Here is a 22,842-nt window from a genome sequence, read left to right as displayed (position 1 = left end):
CCATGAAGGGATGGGACCGGATGCCATGATCTTAGTCTTCTGAATGTTGAGTTTTAAGCCAACATTTTCACTCTCCTCTTTCACTTTCTTCAAGAGGCTCTTTAGTTCTTCTTCACTTTCTGCCATAAGGGTGGTGTCATCTGCATATCTGAGGTTATTGATATTTCTCCCAGCAATCTTGATTCCAGCTTTTGCTTCATCCAGCCCGGCATTTTGCATGATGACTTCTGCATATAAATTAAATAAGCAGGGTGACAATATACAGCCTTGACATAGTCCTTTCCCGATGTGGAACCAGTCTGTTTTTCCATGTCCAGTTCTAACTATTACTTCTTGACCGCATACAGATTTCTCAGGAAGCAGGTCAGGTGGTCTGGTATTCCCATCACTTCCAGAATTTTCCACAATTTATTATGATCCACAGAGTCAAATGATTTGTCTTACTCAATAAAGCAAAACTGGATATTTTTCTGGAACTTTCTTGCTTTTTCGATGATCCAGCAGATGTTGGAAATTTGAACTCTGGTTCCTCTGCCTTTTCTAAATCCAGCTTGAACATTTAGAAGTTCACAATTCACATACTGTTGAAGCCTGGCTTGGAGAATTTTTAGCATTACTTTGCTAGTGTGTGAGATGAGTGCAATTGTGTGATAGTTTGAACATTCTTTGGAATTGCCTTTCTTTGGGATTGGAATGAAAACTGACCTTTTCCTGTCCTGGGACCACTGCCGAGTTTTCCAGATGTGCTGGCATAATGAGTGCAGCACTTTCACAGCATCATCTTTTAGGATTTGAAAAACTGTAATTCCATCCCCTCCACTAGCTTTGTTCCTAGTGATATTTCCTAAAGCCCACTTGACTTCACATTCCAGGATTTCTGGCTCTAGGTGAGTGATCACACCATCATGGTTATCTGGATCATGAAGATCTTTATTCTATAATCCTTCTGTGTATTCTTGCCACCTCTTCTTAATACCTTCTACTTCTGTTATATCCACTCCATTTCTGTCCTTTATTGTGCTCATTTTTGCATGAAATGCTCCCTTGGTATCTCTAACTTCCTTGAAGAGATCTGTAGTCTCTCCCAATCTATTGTTTTCTTCTATTTCTTTGTGATCACTGTTGGAAGTTTTCTTACTTCTCCTTACTATTCTTTAGAACTCTGCATCCAAATGGGTATATCCTGCCTTTTCTCCTTTGCCTTTAGTGTCTCTTCTTTTCTCAGCTCTTTGTAAGGCCTTGTCAGACAACCATTTTGCCTTTTGGCATTTCTTTTTCTTGGGGATGGTCTTGATCAATGCCTCCTGTACAATGTCGTGAACCTTCATCCATAGTTCTTCCAGCACTCTGTCTATCAGGTCTAATTCCTTGAATCTATCTGTCACTTCCACTGTATAACTGTAAGAGATTTGATTTAGGTCATACCTGTATGGTTTAGTGTTTTTCCGTACTTTCTTCAATTGAAGTCTTAATTTGGCAATAAGGAGTTCATGATCTGAGCCAGAGTCAGCTCCCGGTTTTTGCTGATTGTATAGAGCTTCTCCACCTTTGGCTACAAAGAATATAATCAATCTGATTTCGGTATTGACCATCTGGTGATGTCCATGTGTAGAGTCTTCTCTTGTATTGTTGGAAGAGGGTGTTTGCTATGATCAGTTCATTTTCTTGGCAAAACTCTGTTAGCCTTTGACCTGCGTCTTTTTGTACTCCAAGGACAAATTTGCCTGTTACTCCAGGTGTTTTCTGACTTCCTACTTTTGCATTCCAGTCCCCTATAATGAAAAGGACATCTTTTTTGGGTGTTAGTTCTAGAAGGCCTTGTAGGTCTTCATAGAACTGTTCAACTTCAGCTTCTTCAGCATTACTAGTCAGGCCATAGACTTGGATTACCCTGATATTGAATGGTTTGCCTTGGAAACGAACAGAGATCCTTCTGTCTTTTCTTAGATTGCATCCAAGTACTGCATTTTGGATTCTTTTTTTGACTGTGATGGCTGGTCCATTTCTTCTAAGGGATTCTTGTCCACAGTAGTATATATAATGGTTATCTGAGTTAAATTCACCCATTCCAGTCCATTTTAGTTCAGTGATTCCTAAAATGTCACTGTTCACTCTTGCCATCTCCTGTTTGACCACTTCCAATTTGCCTTGATTTGTGGACCTAACATTCCAGGTTCTTATGCAATATTGCTCTTTACAGCATCAGGGTTAACTTCCATCACCAGTCACAACCACAACTGGGTGTTGTTTTTGCATTGGCTCTGTCTCTTAATTCTTTCTGGAGTCATCTCTCCACTCTTCTCCAATAGAATATTGGGCACCTACTGACCTGGGGAGTTTATCTTTCAGTGTCATACCTTTTTGCCTTTTCATACTGTTCGTGGGGTTCTCAAGGCGAGAATACTGAGGTGGTTGCCATTCCCTTCTCCAGTGGACCAAGTTTTGTCAGAACTCTCAGCCAAGACCCATCCGTCTTGGGTGGCCCTACCTGGCATGGCTCTTGGTTTCACTGAGCTAGACAAGGCCTTGGCCCATGTGATCAGTTTGGTCAGTTTTCTGTGATGGTGGTTTTCAGTCTGTCTGCCCTCTGATGGAGAAGGATAAGAGACTTATGGAAGCCTCCTGATGGGAGAGACTGATTGAGGGAGAAACTGGGTCTTGTTCTGATGGGTGGGGCTGTGTTCAGTAAATCTTTAATCCAATTTTTGTTGATGGGCAGGGCTATGTTCCTTCCTTGTTGCTTGACCTGAGGCCAAACTATGGTGGAGGCAATGAAGATAATGGCAACCTCCTTCTAAAGGTCCCATGCACACACTGCTACACTAGGTGCCTCAGACCCTGAAGCAGGCCACCACCAATCCATGCCTCCACCGAAGACTCCTGGACACTCATGGGCAAGTCTGGGTCCATCTCTTGTGGGGTCACTGCTCCTTTCTCCTGGGTCCTGGTGTGCACAGGGTTCTGTTTGTGCCCTCCTAGAGCCTATTTCCCAGTCCTGGGTAAATTCTGGCAGGTCTATGTTGGGGTTGATGGTGACCTCCTTTAAGAAGGCTTATGCCATAACCAGGTCTACCTCACCCAGAGCCCCTGCGGCAGGCCACTGCTGACCCATACCCCTGCAGGAGACACTCAGACACAGTTCTGCTTCAGTCTCTGGGGGTTGAGAGTGTGTTTTTGCAGTTCCCAGGTCTAAGAAGCTCAGGCGACCAGGTGCTTGGTGAGTGCCCTGTCCCAGGTGGGCCGTGCATCTTAAACACCTCCCTGGTCCCGGCTGCTTGGTTTCCCAGAGGCACCACGAGAGCACTGTCTCAGATGTGCCATATGTCCCCTCTGGGGAGCTGATCTCAGACTGTGACCCTCCTGGCAGATGTCAACCATCCAGGACCTCAAGATAACGTGGTTAGCAGCTGGGAGCCTGCTCACAGTTTGATGGAAGTCTGGGGCTGCGATTGTAGCAGCCCCTTGCCTTCTGGCTCTGGCTTTCACAAGCCTGCCTCTCTCCCTCTGGGCAGGGAGGAGATGGTATAGAGCAGGCTAGCTCTCCTTTCGTATTCCCTCAATTGTTTTTCTGTGAGCTGGCAGGCTGCACTTAGATTGCTAGGCTAGAGCCTATATACCTATTTTATAGATGGGTTTCCCTAGAAGCTCACTTGGTAAAGAATCTGCCTGCAATGCAGGAGACCCTGGTTCTATTCCTTCATCACAAAGATCCTCTGGAGAAGGGATAGACTACCCACTCCAGTATTCTTGGGCTTCCATGTGGCTCAGATGATAAAGAATTCACCTGCAATGCGGGAGACCTGTGTTTGATCCCTGGGTTGGGAGGATCCCCTGGAAAAGGGAAAGCCTACCCACTCCAGTATTCTGGCATGGAGAATTCCATGGACTGTATAGTACATGGGGTCACAAACAGTCAGACACGACTGAGTGACTTAAAAATAGATAGATAGATAGATTAAGATGAAGCAAGTCTATAAATTTACTGTTTCTATTGGTAAGAGTATCTAACTGGCACATGTATATGTACTGTTACTACTTATATAGCTGTTTCTTTTTTTACTCTCCTTTCTCTGGCACTAACCCAATATCTATAAAAGATGAGTTTCTTATATATCTAGTAAATTCTTATCACTGATCTGACCCAGATAAGAAATTCACAAGTAGCTCAAACCCTAAATATCATCACATAATTATAACTCTTAATCAGTCTCCCTTTCTTAAGTATGTTCCCTTAAACTACATCAGATATTTTCTAAAACTTATACAATATCAAATATGTATGTATGATTAGGTGATTCTAAAAACAAAAATAAAACCTTAACAGATGGTTTCAGTAATTATACCTTTAAGTAAATATTTTAATTTTTCCATGAAGTCAAGAATAACTTAACATCGTATAAAAGTGTTAAGCTAGTTTAAGCACTTATTGACTTAATGCCCAGTATTATATATAAGGGTCAACATTGTATTTTATATCAACAACAAAAACTTCTTTAAGTCTTATCCTAAAACAACTATTTTTAGAAAATTTTATTTGCATTAATTTACTTTAAGATTTACATAGACAAAGCAAGACAGTTTCAGAAAAACATCTATTTCTGCTTTATGGACTATGCCAAAGCCTTTGACTGCGTGGTAAACTGGAAAATTCTGAAAGAGATGGGAATACCAGATCACTTGACCTGCCTCCTGAGAAATCTGTATGCAGGTCAGGAAGCAACAGTTAGAACTAGACATGGAACAACAGACTGGTTCCAAACAGGAAAAGGAGTACGTCAAGGCTGTATATTGTCACCCCAATTGTTTAACGTATATGCAGAGTACATCATGAGATATGCTGGGCTGGATGAAGCACAAGATGGAATCAAGATTGCTGGGAGAAATATCAATAACCTCGGATATGCAGATGACACCACTCTTATGGCAGAAAGTGAAGAACTAAAGAGCCTCTTGATGAAAGTGAAAGATAGCGAAAAAGTTGGCTTAAAGCTCAACATTCAGAAAACTAAGATTATGGCATCCAGTCCCATCACCTCATGGCAAATAGATGGGGAAACAGAGGAAATAGTGACAGATTTTATTTTGGGGGAGACTTTTAGGGGGCTCCAAAATCACTGCAGATGGTGACTGCAGCCAGGAAATAAAAAGACTCTTACTCCTTGGAAGAAAAGTTATGACCAAACTAGACAGCATATTAAAAAGCAGAGACATTACTTTGTAAACAAAGGTCTGTCTAGTCAAGGCTATGGTGTTTCCAGAGGTCATGTATGGATGTAAGAATTGGACTATAAAGAAAGCTGAGCACCAAAGAATTGATGCTTTTGAACTGCGGTGTTGGAGAAGACTCTTGAGAGTCCCTTGGATTGCAAGGAGATCCAACCAGTCCATCTTAACAGAAATCAGTCCTGAATGTTCATTGGAAGGACTGTTGTTGAAGCTGAAACTCCAATATTTTGGCCAACTGTTGTGAAGAGCTGACTCATTGGAAAAGACCCTGACGCTGGGAAAGATTGAGGGCAGGAGGAGAAGGAGATGCCAAAGGATGAGATGGTTGGATGGCATCACTGACTCAATGGACATGAGTTTGAGTCAACTCCACGAGTTGGTGATGGACAGGGAGTCCTGGCATGCTGCAGTCCATGGGGTCGCAGAGTCAGACATGACTGAGCGACTGAACTGAACTGAAGATTTGATATTTTGCTTTTTCCACCTATAAACATTTTCCATAGCACTGAGTGTATATATCCTTCTTCAGAATTATGTTACTCATATTAAATATAATTCTTTTCTAAGTGACATATTTGTCAGAAGCTCACAATCAAAACAAAGACTTAAAATATAATAGAACTTACTTTCCTCTATATGTCTGTTCTGTAAGTTTCCCCATTCTTCCTACAGATAATCATGGGATGTTTAGTGTAAAGAACTCCTTATCTATATACTGGAGAGGAAAGAAATGACCAATTACTGGGTGGTCTCCTGGAAAGCATCCAAACCAGCCACATTAGACTATTTAAAACCATCAATTCCGTCACATCCAGGTCCGGATGTAGTGAATTAGGTTACCTCTCAGACAGATACTATCTGTTGCCACCACAAGGCTTGGACTTCAGCCTCCAGAATCAGCTCATGAGAGGGGCTGTGCTCCCCCAACTTCAGGAATACTGAGACAGTAGATCAAACATCTACAGTGGTAAAGCTCAGGTCACTCGGGGGGGGGGGGGGGGGAGGAGGCGGAGTGATGTGCATCCTCCTGCGAAAGATAAGCTAGCAAAATTGGGCTAGAAAGTATTTGCTGTTGAATCCCAGGCCTACTGCTTCTTCAGTCTCATAACTTAAGTCCCTTCTCTTACTTCCCAAGCTGATGTCTGTCCTAGCTGGGTCCCAGTGCGCTGAATAAGGATGCAATACATACCAGGATAATTGCGTATTGCTTATGTCCCCTGCCTTTGTGGGTTTATCTTAGTGAACATGCCAGCAGGCTTAATGTGTGAAATAGCTTTCACTTTTAGTTATTAAGTGACAACAGTGTGAGTTTCAGTAGAGAAGACTGCATTACTCATAGATCTTGGAACCTGATATGTATGAAGTAATCAGACTTTTGTTTATAACTCTGAGGAAGGCAGGGAAAGTGTTCCAAGTGTGAGAATGAGTGGACACAGATTTTTTGAGAGCCAGAGGATGGGTTCTAATTAAATGGTTCACCAAATTTTATTTCCATCTTTTCTATTAAAGAGAATAGCAGTCAGGAAGTAGATGCCCATCTAAGACCTACACATCTCATTACCATGGCTATGGGAATAATCTTTTCAAGGGATACAAACGAAAGTAATGCATGCTTCTCCCAGGCAAAGGGTTTAGGATGCAAGAGAGCCTGCTCAATCTGTCTTCTCACTTGGCCTCTTGAAAGCATTCAATAATGAAGTGCTCAGAGATGGTGGATTCATGTAAATAAAGTCTGGCCCACTGAAAGATCACATGGAGAAGAATTGTCCCTCCACCCTACCTCCCAAAAAATTATGTAAGCAAAAAATAAAGTTCTGTGGTGTGTACCTTTAAACATTGTATTTCTATTTCAATCTAATTCATCCTAACATATTCAATACTGTCTTTTTCCCTGTAATATATATTGAATTCATTAATACTCTCTACTCAAAAACCAGAAAGCATCATCTGTATGTAAGGATAAGAAATAAATCTGGGATCAAATTAATCAAAAGAATCTTCTTCTTAAAGGGGAAAATTTTATACTATTAAAATACTTGTTAGGAGACGAGATGACCCCAACAAATATGAGATTCACCGATATGAGAAGAACAGCCTTAAATTGGGCAAAGCAGGAAAACACACTTGGCATAACCCAAGGATACAGATCATAGAAAAAAAGGTTAAAAATGAGGGTTAGTATTACTACAATTGTTCAGTCTCTAAGTCATATCCAACTCTTTGCAACCCCATGGACTGCAGTACCCCAGGCTTCCCTACCCATCAACATCTCCTGGAGTTTGCTCAAGCTCATGTCCATTGAGTTAGTGATGCTGTTCAACCATCTCATCCTCTGCCATCCCCTTCTCTTGCCCTCAATCTTTCCTAGAAAAGAGGAAAGTGATTCTAGAAAGTCCCATTAATTGATATTATGATTTTCCAATACATTAGTTAGTTACAATGTCTAATGAGGAGATAATATAGCTAATTTCAATATGAGGTGTACTTTAATATGTGTGCCATTATAAGTCATCAGTTCATTAGTTCTCTCTAATATGCTAGACTTTAAAGTCTTCAATTAGAATGCAGTCTAGGATAGTTAATGTGTCTTCCCCCTCCTATTATTACTATTATTATTATTTTTTTAATACTTTCCCTTATTGTGCACTCAGGTGTATGCACGTCATATTTATGAAATATTTTTCAAGCATTTCTAATTTGCTAATTTTTTTACTGTGATAAGAACAGGGATTCTACCCTTTCAACAAATTTTTAAGTATACAATACAATATTGTTAACTGTAGTTACAGTGTTGTACAAGTAGATCTATAGAACCGATTCACCTTCATTTGAAATGTTTCATCCATTGAACTTAATTATTTTTCATATCTACTTTTTTTCTCTTCCATTTTCTTAAGATAATTTATTTTCCTTTTTTATAAATACTATTTTCACTTATTCTGAAGACCTTGAACATGTATGTTTCATAATCATTTTTAGATTGCTTTACTCTTTTCCTTTTATTTTGGTGAATTTGTCTCCTAATTTTTAGTTTGGTTGGCTGACTTGAACTTATCCTCATGCATTTTGGAGTTTTGCTTGCAGATTTGAGTGGAGAGAATTTTCTCTCTCCGCTTTAGTAATGTTTCTTGCTTTTTCCTTCTTTATGACCCCTGAGTCCCTAACCTCTGGACCATATTTGCAGTTGTATTAACTGCAGCAGTACTGTGGACTCAGAAGCTAAGTCAGCTACCTGGTATGGATGAAGTCTCAGGAAGAAGCTGGAACTAGTCAGCTTCTTCCTACATTCCCAGGTAAACAGATTCACAGAAGCCCTGGCTACAAACAGGGCTCAGGAATAGAACTCTTCATCCTGCTTTCAACCCTAGAGGGATTCCACAATCTCTCTTTATTTCAGGCAGTGCATCTGGCTCCAGTTATACTTGTCATATTGGTTGATTTAGATTCTCATTGTCCTTAGAAGATGAAACCTCAGACCACCTGTCCTTGCTTCCATTCCAAGAGCAAGGCTGCAGATCTAGGATCATCTATTTTGCTTGTTTCTGCTCTGTTTCTTGTTCATGTAAATTTTTATTTTTTGACTGTATATTTTTATTCTATTCATTTTTGATATATATTAGAAACAAAGAACTCTAAATTGTGAACCTGAAGTGCCATCTAGATTAAGAGTTTCCTTAGCACCTTAGCATAGAAATTGTATTCAAAAAAAAAAAAAGAAAGAAATTGTATTCAAGAAGATGACAGCACGAGCTTTGTCTTTGCTTTTTACACAGAAATCATAGTAATTACTCAAACAGCTTTTGACAGTGATTCAGACCTCATGATTTTATTTCAAAGAGCCTCACCATTTGGAAAAAATGAGCATTAAGTTGGTTTTTTAGTGCACATATCTTTTCTACTACTTTTTTTCTTTAATGCAAAAACTAGTTATTAGAGAATGACATTCAGGAAAAAATCCAGTAGCTATTAATTTCAGTTCAGTTCAGTTCAGTTCAGTCACTCAGTCGTGTCCGACCCCATGAACTGCAGCACGCCAGGCCTCCCTGTCCATCACCAACTCCCGGAGTCCACCCAAATCTCTGTCCATTGAGTCGGTTGGATGAGATGCCATCCAATCATCTCATCCTCTGGCGTCCCCTTCTCCTCCTGCCCTCAATCTTTCCCAGCATCAGGGTCTTTTCCAGTGAGTCAGCTCTTCACAACAGTTGGCCAAAATATTGGAGTTTCAGCTACAACATCAGTCCTTCCAATGAACACTCAGAACTGATCTCCTTTAGGATGGACTGGTTGGATCTCCTTGCAGTCCAAGGGACTCTCAAGAGTGTTCTCCAACACCACAGTTTAAAAGTATCAATTCTTTGGTGCTCAGCTTTCTTTATAGTCCAACTTTCACATCCATACATGACCACTGGAAAAACCATAACCTTGACTAGATGAACCGTTGTTGGCAAAGTAATGTCTTTGCTTTTTAATATGCTGTCTAGGTTGGTCATAACTTTCTTTCCAAGGAGTAAGCATCTTTTAATTTCATGGCTGCAATCACCATCTGCAGTGATTTTGGAGCCCAGAAAAATAAAGTCAGCCACTGTTTCCACTGTTTCCCCATCTATTTGCCATGAAGTGATGGGGCCAGATGCTATGATCTTAGTTTTCTGAATGTTGAGCTTTAAGCCAACATTTTCACTCTCCTCTTTCACTTTCATCAAGAGGCTCTTTAGTTCTTCTTCACTTTCTACCATAAGGGTGGTGTCATTGTCATCTGCATATCTATTAACCTATTATTTGTTACAGTTCTGTTCTAAATATAAAATTCTTGCCAAGGTTTCATAAATTCCATATTAGATGCCTTACACTGTTTTACATGTGATTCTTCTTTAACTCAAAATGCTGAAAGTGACCTTAAAGTGACTCCATCTATGTTGCCTGGCTTTGTTTATTTGAATAGCCTCAGGATTTGTGCACACTGGAGATTTTGACAGCTTTAATTATTCTACACATTTAACTGGTGAGAATTTAATTATTCTAGTGTCCCCAGAGGGCTGATGACATAGGTGAGATATTAAAAAATAATAAATAAATGAAGGTATGTGCAATCTGTGATGCCATCCATTTGTGGCTAGGATTATTTTAGACCCCATAGAATATATCTTTTAAAATCTCCATTTAGCAATTCTTTAATTTTAGTATTTCAGATTAGTATCTGAAGATAGGTAGCTGAATACAATATATATGTGTTTGCAATATATAAATATAGATTATTTATTTTGTTTGCATTATTAACATTACATATATATAGTTTTGAATATGTAATTTCAAATAAATTTTAATTTTGAATTAATATTGGATTTATAGAAAATTCACAAAGATAAAAAGAAACACTTTTTCAATATCACTCTGTTCACTTAGATTTCTCAATTGTTATGCGACATTTTAAAAGTATGTTGCTCTTGCTATGTATTTTTATCTTTGAATACTTAAAATTAGAGTTTCATAAATAAAAGAACAGCTTTATTACTTAGCCACAGTACAATTATAAAAGTCATAAAATTAACATTAATAAAGATACAATTATCTATTTTGTATTCCTCATCCAAATCGTGCTAATTATTCCACTAATATCCATTATAACAAATATGGGATTTTTTATTTTTTTCTGGTCCAGGATTCAACCCACATGTAGCAAATGGCCTGTTAATGTCCCTGAATATGGAACAGCTCTTCAATCTTCTTTGTCTTTCATACCTTTAACTTTTTAAATAGAGAACAGGCTTGTTGTTTTGTCAAATGTCCTTGATTTGGCTTTCCCTGATGTTTTCTCATGAGTGCATTATGCATTTTTGGCAAGAATACACAAAATTGATGTTGCATGCATCTTTCTCAATGCATTATAGCACCAGTTACATAATGCCTAATTTTCCCTTTATTGGTAAGGTTAACTTTGATTATTTGGTTAAGTTGGTTTCTTCATTTAAAATTTCTGTTTTCTCTTTGTAATTATTAATATATTATGGGGCGATACTTTGAGACTATGCAAATATCCCATCCCACATATTTCACCCACTGAATTAGCATTGATATTTTTGCCAGAAACGATTACTATGATGCTGTTGCTTCAAAAGTAAGATTAAGAAAAATATCCAGAAATGGATTTCATCAGTAAAGTTAGTACTAATGCCAACTAAATCTCATTTTCTAAAACTTCAAAAATATGTGCATTTATCTTGAAAGACCTAAAACAGAATTGTAAAACATGGGAAAAAAAATTATTCTTGTATGGAATGACTCAGCATCATATAGATGTCAGCTTGCACAATTATGTTGTAAATGTAATATCATTCCAATAAAAAAAGTTGATAATGAAGTGTAATGTAATGTAATCCCAATAAAAATTTGATAATGAAGTTTATAGGGAAAAAACAAATATGCATAAATAGGAAATCATGGAAAAGGAGAAGCTATATGAGAAGGGATTGGCATCACATATTTTAATATACAAATTATTATTTGCAGTTTTGAACTATTAAAAAAAAACATTATGAATATTCTCCTATGGATTCTTGTGAACAAGTTTTTTTGTTTCCATTAGATATTCACCTAGAAATGACATTACCAGGTAAAGCAACAAGTAAATATTTAGTTTGTAGGAAATGTTCTGAAGTGTTTCTCAAGTGATGGTATCATTTAAACCACATTCTCCCATCATTAATTGGTCAGTCTATGTTATTTTTAGTCATTCTGGTGGGTGTATTAGGGCATCTCATTTTTATTTTAATTTACATGTCCATAATGATAAATAATCCAAGCAATTTCCATTTGAGTAATGGTCATTTGTATATCTTGTATTTCAAAATATCTGTGTTTTTTTCTTTCATTTTCTAGATTCAGGAGATATGTGTACATTCTCTGCAAGAGGCTTTTGTCAGATATATATTTTATGACTATTTTCTTTTAGACATATTTTTCTATATATTTTTCAAAGGTTTCTCTTCATGAGAATTTTAAATTTTTAAATAAAATCTAATTAATCACTTTTCCTTTTATAGTTACAAGTTCCTGTGACCTAAGGAAATTTTTCTTGTCCTCAAATCACTGAACTTTCTCTCATGTTTTGAAGATTTTTAGTTTTGTCTTTTATATGTAGGAAGAGAAACATATTTATATATTTGAATTAATAAGTTCCTAGTGTGCAAGATGTGAATGATGGTATTTTTTTTTCTGTATGGGTATTTAAATATTCTCTAACCATTTTAAAACCATTATTATACAAATCATATGGCTTTTGTACTTTTGTAGTGAATTCAGTGCCCTTATATAAGTAGGTCTATTTCTGAATTATTTTTCTGTTGATGTACTTTTTGATACTTAGGCCAAAGCCACACTGTTTTGACTATTCAAGATAATCCACTGTACCTTCTCTATTCACTAATATTTCTAAATAGTATGCCATGGTGTCTTTCTAATGCAGATATTCAGTTAATATCAAATAAATGAATTGTTGATAGGAAATGGGATAGTTCTCATTTTAGAAGTGTTGATCATTTGAAAAGATGAAAATCTACTCAGGAATGATTAAATGCTAATTGCCATCTGTAAAAGAGTCTTATTGCGAGGTACTAACCAGAATTTGAGTAAGAAAAATAGAAATATAACTACTTCTAGTCCTCACAATAACCTACAACTGAGGCATGACACTGAAGAAGAATTTTAAAGGTGCCAGTTATTGTCAACAAAAGGGTTCTCTTTTCTCCAAAATCAACTCTTAAAACGCAGTTGCTACTAAATCATTTTATTTTGTTTCAAACAAATGTGTTGGAGTCATTATTTATTCATTCAACAAGGTATGCTAAGCATGCTTTTGAGAGTTTAGAAAATATAACTGAACAAAGCAGAGCTTTGGTTATATAGAGCTAGAAGGATGAATATTGAAAAGCGCCTGAGCAGCCACTTGAAGGAGGCATGCTTTTATTTGAAATTCATTTTCTGTTCTTTCCTTTAAAGACTCACCATATACTCTGGCCACATAAGATAACTCAAAGTCTTGATATCTTCTGTATTTCCCACCTCTGTCTTATTTTCACTTTTTTTTCCTCACCCAGAATTGATTTTGCTTCTTTTCTGTCTGCTGCCATTCTGTTGTAGCTATTATTACTTCTTAACTTCTTACTTGGTCTCCTGCAATAGCCTCTCCTCACCCTCTACTCCTTTAGATATATCTACAGCTAAGTCAAAACCGTATTTATTACTGATCATGTCATTCATATATTTAAAATTCTTCAAAAACTCATCTTTGTTCTGATAATAAAAGAATATTAACATGGCTTACCCTCCTTGCTCATGTGCCACTGACCATCCTATTGCCTGTCCTTCCTTATCTTTTACCACCTTGTTACTACTTTAGCTTTCAAGTTTTTAACCTATTATGGTCTTTCCTGAATCAGAGCCATAGCATATGCTACCACTCTGCCCAAACTATTCTTCTCTCACCCCTTCCAACCATCTTCAGGGATAGTCCCCACTCACTGCAGAGTGGGCTCACAGTTCATTTCCTTAAGAAACTCTTCCCTTATCATCATCCCCGACCTGTCTTTGGGGAACAGATCTATTCTACTACATGAGCTCAAGGTACTCTGAATTTCTCCTTTGGGGCATAGTAGTAAATAATTGCTTCATTAGTAATTAAGTGTTTGTCTTGCCTTCTATATTACAGAGGGCAAGGACTGTTTTTCTCTTGCTCACTGCTACAAATACTTTCCTTAGCACAATTTATTTCACAGAGCAGATATTTAATAAATGCTTTTTGAAGAATGACCAAGCTTCTCGTTCTAGAGGCCCTAGCTTGTGATTTTATGTTAGTATGTCTCTGGTCCTGCATCTTAGTGTCATAAAGCTGATAAATAGGCACAATTGTGATAGGGATATTTTGTAAACTACTTCCTATCCCTAGCTGCTACAGAACTGCACAAGAAGTGATCTTGAATCCCATAAATAAATCCCAATAATCCTGAGTGAAATCTCTTCTCAACTCAATAACCTCTTAGCCAAATCCTTAAAATAGTCTTTATTGCCCTGCAATGCTCTCTTGGAGGAAAGGAAGAAAGAGCATAAAACAACACTTATAATGTATAATGGTTAAAATATCTCTCTTTTCAGAAAAATTTAAGCACATAACTATGTACATGCATTTTTAAGACCCCTCACTGACTTCAGAAGAAGTTCACTTTGGAATAAAAATTCCTAAAACTTAAGCATCTTTAGCTTTACAATAAATCTATGTCAAGTAAATTATTTGGGATATATTTTCCTGCTGTCTCACTCAAACATTACAAACTAGCTCAAGATTTTGTTACCTCGAAAATCCCAACTTTATGATAGGTGGATTTTGTTACTTTGATTTGCTTTCCTTTTCTTCCCAGTGGGCCTGTTTCTGCATTTCTTACCAAATGCAGGGGAAAAATTAGTCACTAAAGTTGTTTTCTTTTCCTTTGTTTTTTCTTTTTCTTCTTTTTCATTTACTTTCCTGTAAGTCTTCCTTCTCAACCTCTCCCTCCCTCCCCACCCTGCTTTTTTTTCCTGCTTTCCTCTCTTGCTCTGCTTTTACTAATGTTACAAAGATTGCTTACTTTCATGGGTGTAGCTACCACCCCCTCAAGCTGGGGGGGTATCTCACATTCTTCCATCATGAGATGTAAAGAAAGTGATGTTTCTAGAGCAAGAGCCTGCAGAAAGCACTTGACAAGTTTAAGGAAAAAAAAAAAAATTGCAGGAGAAATGACTGTTTTTTAGGCGAACAGACTTTCTGATGGCCTTCAGAGGGTGTAGCTGCTTTGCTGTCATTTTCACAGCCTTGGAACTGTGCCTATTGATGTTTCCAATAATGGCAGTAACAGGAAAACTGTCTAAACTCAGGGCCCTTATCATCAGTCTCTTAGTCGGTTTCTTTTTTTTTTTTCCATCTTTATTTCTTTCTTTATTTTTATTGTTTAGGATTTTTGCATCTATTCACATGAAAAATACCAGTCTCTTTCTTTTTTTATACTGTCTTTGCCATGATTTTTATCAGTTTTGTTAGCTTGATTTAGCAAGTAAGGAAATGTTCCCTGTTTGTCTAGTGTGTAAAATATGAAAGCTATAGATCAAAAAGTTTGTGTGCTCCCCAAATTCATGTGTTAAATTCTGAAGCCTCAAGGTGATGGTAGTGAGGCCTTTGGAAGGTAATTAGGTCACAAGGGTGAAGCCCTCCTACATAAGATTGGTGCCCTTATAAAACAGACTCCAGAGAGCTCCCTTTCACTTTGTGAGAACACAGCAAAAAGAAAGCTTTCTATGAATAAAGAAGGAGATATGAAAGAGATTCCAAATCCACCAGCCCTCTGGATCTTGGATTTCCCAGCTTCCATAACTTGGAGAAATAAGTGTTGCTTGGAAGCTACCTATTCTATGGTATATTGTTACCCTCTCAGACATACTAAGACAATGAAGGATATTTTAATAATAAAAAATTCCTTATATTTTGTGCATGCATATTATAGGTGTCAATAAGTGATTATAGATTTAAATTCTTGCCAGACCCCTCAGCTTTTCTTAGGATTTCATCTTCTCCAAGATTATACCTTATATCAGTGCAATCACCTATCTCAAATTTTAGAACTACTATAATGGACTTTCAGGAAGCAATTCCCTAATTTCCTCAACAATGTCATCTAAATGGGTGATATGGCTTAACATGTTTTCTTTTCCATAATTGTCTGAATTTTATCAAGGGCAATGGAACATTGTTCTAATCTGTAACTTCAGAAATTATATGCAATCAGTGGGGAAGAATATAAGTATATTTATGTCTATGTTTATATATAAGGAAGTGGATTTTTAATTGTATACCTCTCTGATACCCACAGTGGGGGTTAGATAATAAATTACACCATTTATTCATGAATCTGGACCCATATATTCCCACAAACATAAACATGGGAAATAGCCCAACTAGGATAACAAAGCTGAAGTGAAGTCTGATATAGAAGGGGTGTAGAAAAGGCTTCCCTTTCCTACAGACTGAACAGTGCTTTTACTCCATGAACCTTTGTGAGGCCTCCAGAAGATGAAGCCTGTTTTTACATACAATGTAGGAGGGAAATGTATGATTTACCTTCTGTTTCTAAAGAAACTCAAATACTAGCACTATGACAGCTTAAGTCGGAGCAGAAGTAACCAATAGAAAGATTGGGACATACGCAGATGCAGAATTGAGAGCAAAGAGCGTAATTTTATCATTTCTAATGTATGTTAAAACAGGAGAACCTACAACCCTTTTTGTATTAGAAAAAGGTTTTATTAATTAAGCATCTTATTGCGTGTAATGTTTTGAAGAACACACAAATAAGCAAAAGTGGGCAAGCATTTGATTATGTAAGCACAAATAGATGTTTGGCAACCTACTATTGTTAAAAGGACTTTGTCATCTTTTCTTGGGAGAGTGACTTATGGACACTTTACATAATTATGATATAATAGTATATTTAGGCTTTTTCTTACATATCATTAATAAAAATTATTTAACTTAAAAACTGACTATATAACATTCATGGTTCTTTTATTTTTCATAATGATGTATCATGTGTCTTATCCAGACTGTAAATTCTTTAAATTCTTATAATCATTTCTATTTATTATGATAACTATATAGTAAGTACCAAATAAATATTTGAAAACTTGTGTTGAACAAATCAGGCAGATTTTTCCCATCCAAAAAACAGTTTTAACTTAGTTACATAATATTTTGATCATGCACTTTTAACTATTAAAAACTCCCCAATCTTTAAAGGAATAGAATAGAAAATTCAGACTCAATTTAAAGTTGAGGATAAGGCTTGCAAATGTTTTCTGCTTAGGACCAGATTTACTGGACTCTATTGTTTTGTGAAAGCAGCTATACCAATGTCAGTTAGCTGGTGTGGTTGTGTTTCCACAAGTTTTACTGACAAAACAGGAAACAGGCTAAATGTGGCCGTTGTTAACCAACTTCTGGGGCTTTCAGCTAAATAACTAAACGCGTAAGCCTATCCAAGTGCAAAAATGCCTCCTCCCTCTTTCCTGTTTTGTTTTTCTCGCCCAGGGTCAGTTTCCAGTTATGCTTGCTTGATTAAACATTACTTCAATGTTTCAGTTACGTGTAATGCAGTTATGCACAGAGTTAGGTATGTTATTCCCATTTTTATAAATTCTACCTAGGAAAGCTCAAGAAATGTAACCTTTACATGCTGGTTGTAATTAATTTATTATACATATAAAAATCTTCTTAAGCTTTATTAGAGCTTCACAATCTGTGGGATAAAACTTATTAGCGACTCTACTTACAGAGTGGCAACAGAGCATGCTGGTTTGCTTTGTTTAAATTTATCATGAAAAGCATCAATTAATTCAACATCAGCTTGTCATTTGCACCTGTTTCTCCCTCTCTCATTCCTGATAGCCGTATAATTTATTTTGAAAGTTATCTTCTTTGTAGTTTCTATCTCATTGAACTCTTATTTCCACATCCACTGCCATAGGGTACAACTTTTTAATCAACTTTCATTTTAAAAAACGCCACATGTAATAAAAAGAAATGTTTTTTTTAATTTGTAGAAACTTTTTACTGTATTGTGTCAATTTTTAAATTATTCTGAGTTGGGAAACTTGAAATACTATTAAATTTTAAATATAATTTAAAAATATGAACTGTTGGTCATTGCTATTGATAAAACCTGTTACTAGGAATTGTTCAAAACAGAGTTAAATACATTTATATTTGCATATTGTTGTTCAGCCACCCAGTCATGTCCGACTCTGTGATCCCATGGACCACAGGACCCCAGGCCTTCCTGTCCATCACTATTTCCCGTAGTTTGCCCAAGTTCATGTCCGTTGCATCAGTGATGTCATCCAGCCATCTCATCCTCTGATGCCCTGATAGCTTTGTATTTGGATATTTCTAGGTTAATAGAAAGCTGTGATATGGAAGTGTAGCTTTTTCTCTTCTGGAATTTTTTTCTTCCAAAACCTCTTATTGATTGGATACCTACCTCCATGGAACTGTTATTTAGTATTTGAATCATACCATGTAATTTTGCCTCAAACACAGTAAGATTTCACTTGTTATTTAGGGGCTTCCCAGGTGGCTCAGATGTAAAGCATCTACCTGCCAAGCAGGAGATGCAAGTCTGATCCCTGGGTCAAAAAGATCCCCTGGAGAAGGAAATGGCAATCCACTCCAGTATTCTTGCTTGGGAAATACCACAAACAGAGGAGCCTGGCGGGCTACAATTCATGGGGACAAAAAAAGAGTTGAACACAACTTAGCTACCAAACAATAATACATTTCTGATAGAATGTAAAAGACTATAACCCCTCATTTAGCCTTGTTTTCCTTTTGTTGTTGTTGTTTAGTTTCTAAGTCACGTCCAACTCTTTTGTTACCCAATGGACTGTGGCCTGCCAGAGGCTCCTCTGTCCGTGGGGTTTCCCAGGCAAGAAGACTGGAGTGGGTCACCATTTCCTTCTCCAGGTGACCTTAGTGACCCAGGGATCAAACCTGTGACTCCTGCTTGGCAGACCACTGAGCCACATTAAAAGATTTAGAAAGATGGTAGCGATAACCCTATATGCAAAAAAAGAAAAAGAGACTCAGATGTATAGAACAGACTTGTGGACTCTGTGGGAGAAGGCGAGGGTGGGATGTTTCAAGAGAACAGCATCAAAACATGTATATCTAGGGTGAAACAGATCACCAGCCCAGGTTGGATGCATGAGACAAGTGCTCAGGCCTGGTGCACTGGGAAGACCCAGAGGGATGGGTGGAGAGGGAGGTGGGAGGGGGGACCGGGATGGAGAATACATGTAAATCCATGGCTAATTCATTTCAATGTATGACAAAAACCACTGCAATGATGTAAAGTAATTAGCCTCCAACTAATAAAAATAAATGGAAAAAAAAAAGATTTAACTAAGTAAGGTGTAGAACATTTAAATGGATTAATTCAGTTATAATTATAGCCTATTTCTGCATAATTCATCATTTGGTAAGACATATGGATATTCAAGCTATCATTAGGGACATCTACAGTAATTATTTAAGATAAGTGATATTAAAATGTAAGAAAACTAGTTAGGCAAATAAAATCTAACCTGCTTTCAAATTCATACTGTACAGATTAAGAATGAGAAATTTTGAGTTTTTTTTCCTTTCTTTACCATATATTTTCACGAAGACTTTCGATTATAATGTCTATGGTAACTTGAAATTTTAGAAGATAAAAATATTCTTTCAGAAGTACGGATGAAAAATAAAAGTAATGAAATCAAAATGTTTTTCAAAGACCTAAGTATTGTTTCAGGAGAAAAAAACTTGATTAAACATGAGAACTATGAGGTTCAATTATAAGCTGCACAAATAAATCTGTCTCCTTTACTAACGTAGACAATTCTTAATTATTTGATGTATAAAAATAAATATTTTAATGTTTTTATGTTCATCTTGGAAAATATTTATAATAATTAGTAATATATTTACTGTAGTAATAGCTTTGTTAATTTAGTACTTGTACCTTTGACAATAAAATTCTCTTTAAAGGAATATTGTGATATTATTTTTCCACAGTTTCTTTTTAAAGTAAATCACTTCATAATTAAAACTTTATATCATGTTCCTTGAAATGTCCTTTGTTTTGCAAAACATTAAGGCATCCTGTAAACAATAACATTAGCATTCCTCTTGTATATTTGCATTCCATTCCATTCAAAGACTATCTGTTTAGCCAAATATTTAATTTTGCTTAAATATATCTTATGGACCTTTTGATCCTATATATTATCACAGCCATTTTTTGTTAATATTAATTAGTTTAATTATGGTCATTGCTAGTATGAACAATAAGAGCTGATTATTAAATCCTATCACCAATGAATCCTCATGTGGCACAATTTCCCAAGCCCTGTACTTTGTACTGGTTAATTGGTCTATTTTTCTCCTCCTGGAACACCATGTATATGTGCTGAATTACATTCTCCAGAAGAGATACATTGCTGTCTTAACATTAAGTATCTGTGAATTAGACTTTGTTTGGAAATAGGCTCTTTGCTGGTGTAATCAATTTTAGATGAGATCATTTTGGATCAAAGTGGACCCTAGTTCAATATTTCTGAAGTAAGAAGAGGAGGAGAGACACAGTGGCAGATGTACAAGGAGGACACCATATGGCAACAGATGCAGAGAGTGATGTTTATAAATGGAGAACACAAGGAAAAAGTTTTTATAAAGAGCTGAGGTACTGAGAGTGATATAAAACAGTCTCACCCATGGGCAACTGAACTCTTTTGGACCAAGGAAGGACAATGTGGCAGGAAAAAAAAAAATCATGTTTATAGGAATAATGGCAGAAAATTTGCCAATTTGGTGAGAAACATAAATTGACAGATTTCAGAAGTTCAAAAAATAACTGGCAGGATAAAAAAGATGAAAAAAAAAAAAAACATGCGTAGGCAAAGCATAGTCAAGAACTAAACATCAAAGAAAACGTTTTCAAAGCACTGAAAGAAGTATGATACTTTCAATAAGGTAAATGACAGTTCAGAAATATGTTGACAACCTACTGAAATTGTGCAGGCAGTATAATAGCATCTTTAAATTGCTGCAAACAAAAACATAAACAAAAGCAAAAACCTTTGAACCAAGAATTGTATTTTCAGCAAGAACATCTGTAAAGAATAATGCTAAAATGAAGACATTTTACAGTATAAAAATTAATAATAATAGCCAACAGATTTCATCACCAGCAGACTTGCAATACAGGAAGTGCTAAAGGAATTTCCTTAGGCTTATGGGAAATGAAACTAGTTGGAGGTCATCTAAAATGCATGTAATACAGCTCAGACAGCACTGACAGACCATTTTATGGCTTTACATATTTATATAAGAATAGTATACAGTTCTAAAATGTAAAATATGAAAATTATCACATTTAAAAGCTAGAAAAAGACAAGTAAAGGCAAATATGCCTAGTAAATAGTAATGATGTTATGTATAAAAACAAAGTAAAAAGCAACACTACAGAAAATTACCAAAGACCAGTATTGATTCTTTGAAATAATCAAAATTGATAATCCATTAACTAGACAGATTAAGAAATTAGGAAAAAGCACATAGTAGCATTTACCAATATCAGATATGATAGGTGTTTATAATTAAAGATCCAGTAGGCATGAAAAAGATAGTAAGGGAATGTTATAAACAACTTTGTGTGAATAATTCTGAAAAAGATTCATTTTTTTAAAAAAATCCATTTACTAGAAGTGCTCCTAAAAGGAATAAGAAGATCTGAAGGTAATTTGAACAAAATGGAACACTTAGAAATAAATATAACAAAAATATTGAGGACTTTTTGATGGAGAATGTTAAGTAAATTTATTAAAATTGCTGTTAAATAGCTTGGGAGACATTTCATTTATAAGTGAAAATATACAAGTACCTCAACATGGAATTTCTTTTCAAACTGACCTTTAGTTTTCAATCATAGACCCAGTATGGATGAATGAAGGTTTAATAAGCTAAAGCTAAATCCGTTATAGAAAAAAAAAAATCTGTAATGTGGTTTTAGCATGTGTGTGCTAAGTCCTTTCAGTTGTGTCTAGCTCTTTGTGACCCTATGGACTGTAGCTTGTCAGGCTACTCTGTCCATGGGATTCTCCAGACAAGAATACTGGAGTGGGTTCCCATGCCCTCCTCCAAGGGATCTGCCTGACCCAGGGATCAAATCAGTATCTCCTGTGTCTTCTGGTGGTTCTTAACTGCCAGTGCCACCTGAGAAGCCCCTAGTTTTATTGTATTTATGAGCTAATAAGTTAGCTTATCTCTCTTTGATGGCTGCTGGCAGAACATACAATATTTCTGGGTTAAAGACAAAAGATCAGTATTCATGACACAGGAAACAGCATCAGTATCTCTTTCTTCCAAGTCTAATAAAAGGAACGAAGAGGGCTTAAAAAGATTTCTGTATATGTATAGGACTGTATTATAGGAGAAGTCATCTCATTTTATAGCAAATAGCAATTAAGCCTAGAATTTGTATCCAAAGGTGAGATTACCTCATCTTTCAAGGCTGCTGGTTGCAAATACAGCCATGAGAAATGGCTCTAAAAATGAAGGATCAGAGACGTGCATTCCTGAAAACAGGATCTTCAGGGAGATCCATGAAGGACTGTGTCTCCCTACAAAAGGGTGAAGTTCAACTAACTGATCAATAGAACTGCATGCCAAAAAGTAGATTCACACAAATGTGGAAACACCGTATTATGCCAGGTTTGGTATTGCAGTTAAAAAACTGGAAAACAACAAATAGATGGGGCTAGCACATTGACTATAAGGAGAAATGAATTTGGATCTTTAGTTAATATTATACTGTAAAATCAATTCAAGAGGGTATAGAGTATTCTAAGTGAAATAAAACTTTAATATTTAGAAGAAATATAGTAGAAAGCTTTTATGATTGAGAAGGATAGAAAAAGATTTTGTAAACAAGACATTTCATAAAGCAATTTTGGGAAGCATGGCTCTCTAAATGAAGATGCTGTGTTCACCAAAGCATA

This window comes from Odocoileus virginianus, chromosome 32, assembly GCF_023699985.2.
Source record: "Odocoileus virginianus isolate 20LAN1187 ecotype Illinois chromosome 32, Ovbor_1.2, whole genome shotgun sequence".
NCBI lineage: Eukaryota > Metazoa > Chordata > Mammalia > Artiodactyla > Cervidae > Odocoileus > Odocoileus virginianus.
Note: the sequence above shows the minus strand (reverse complement) of the source record.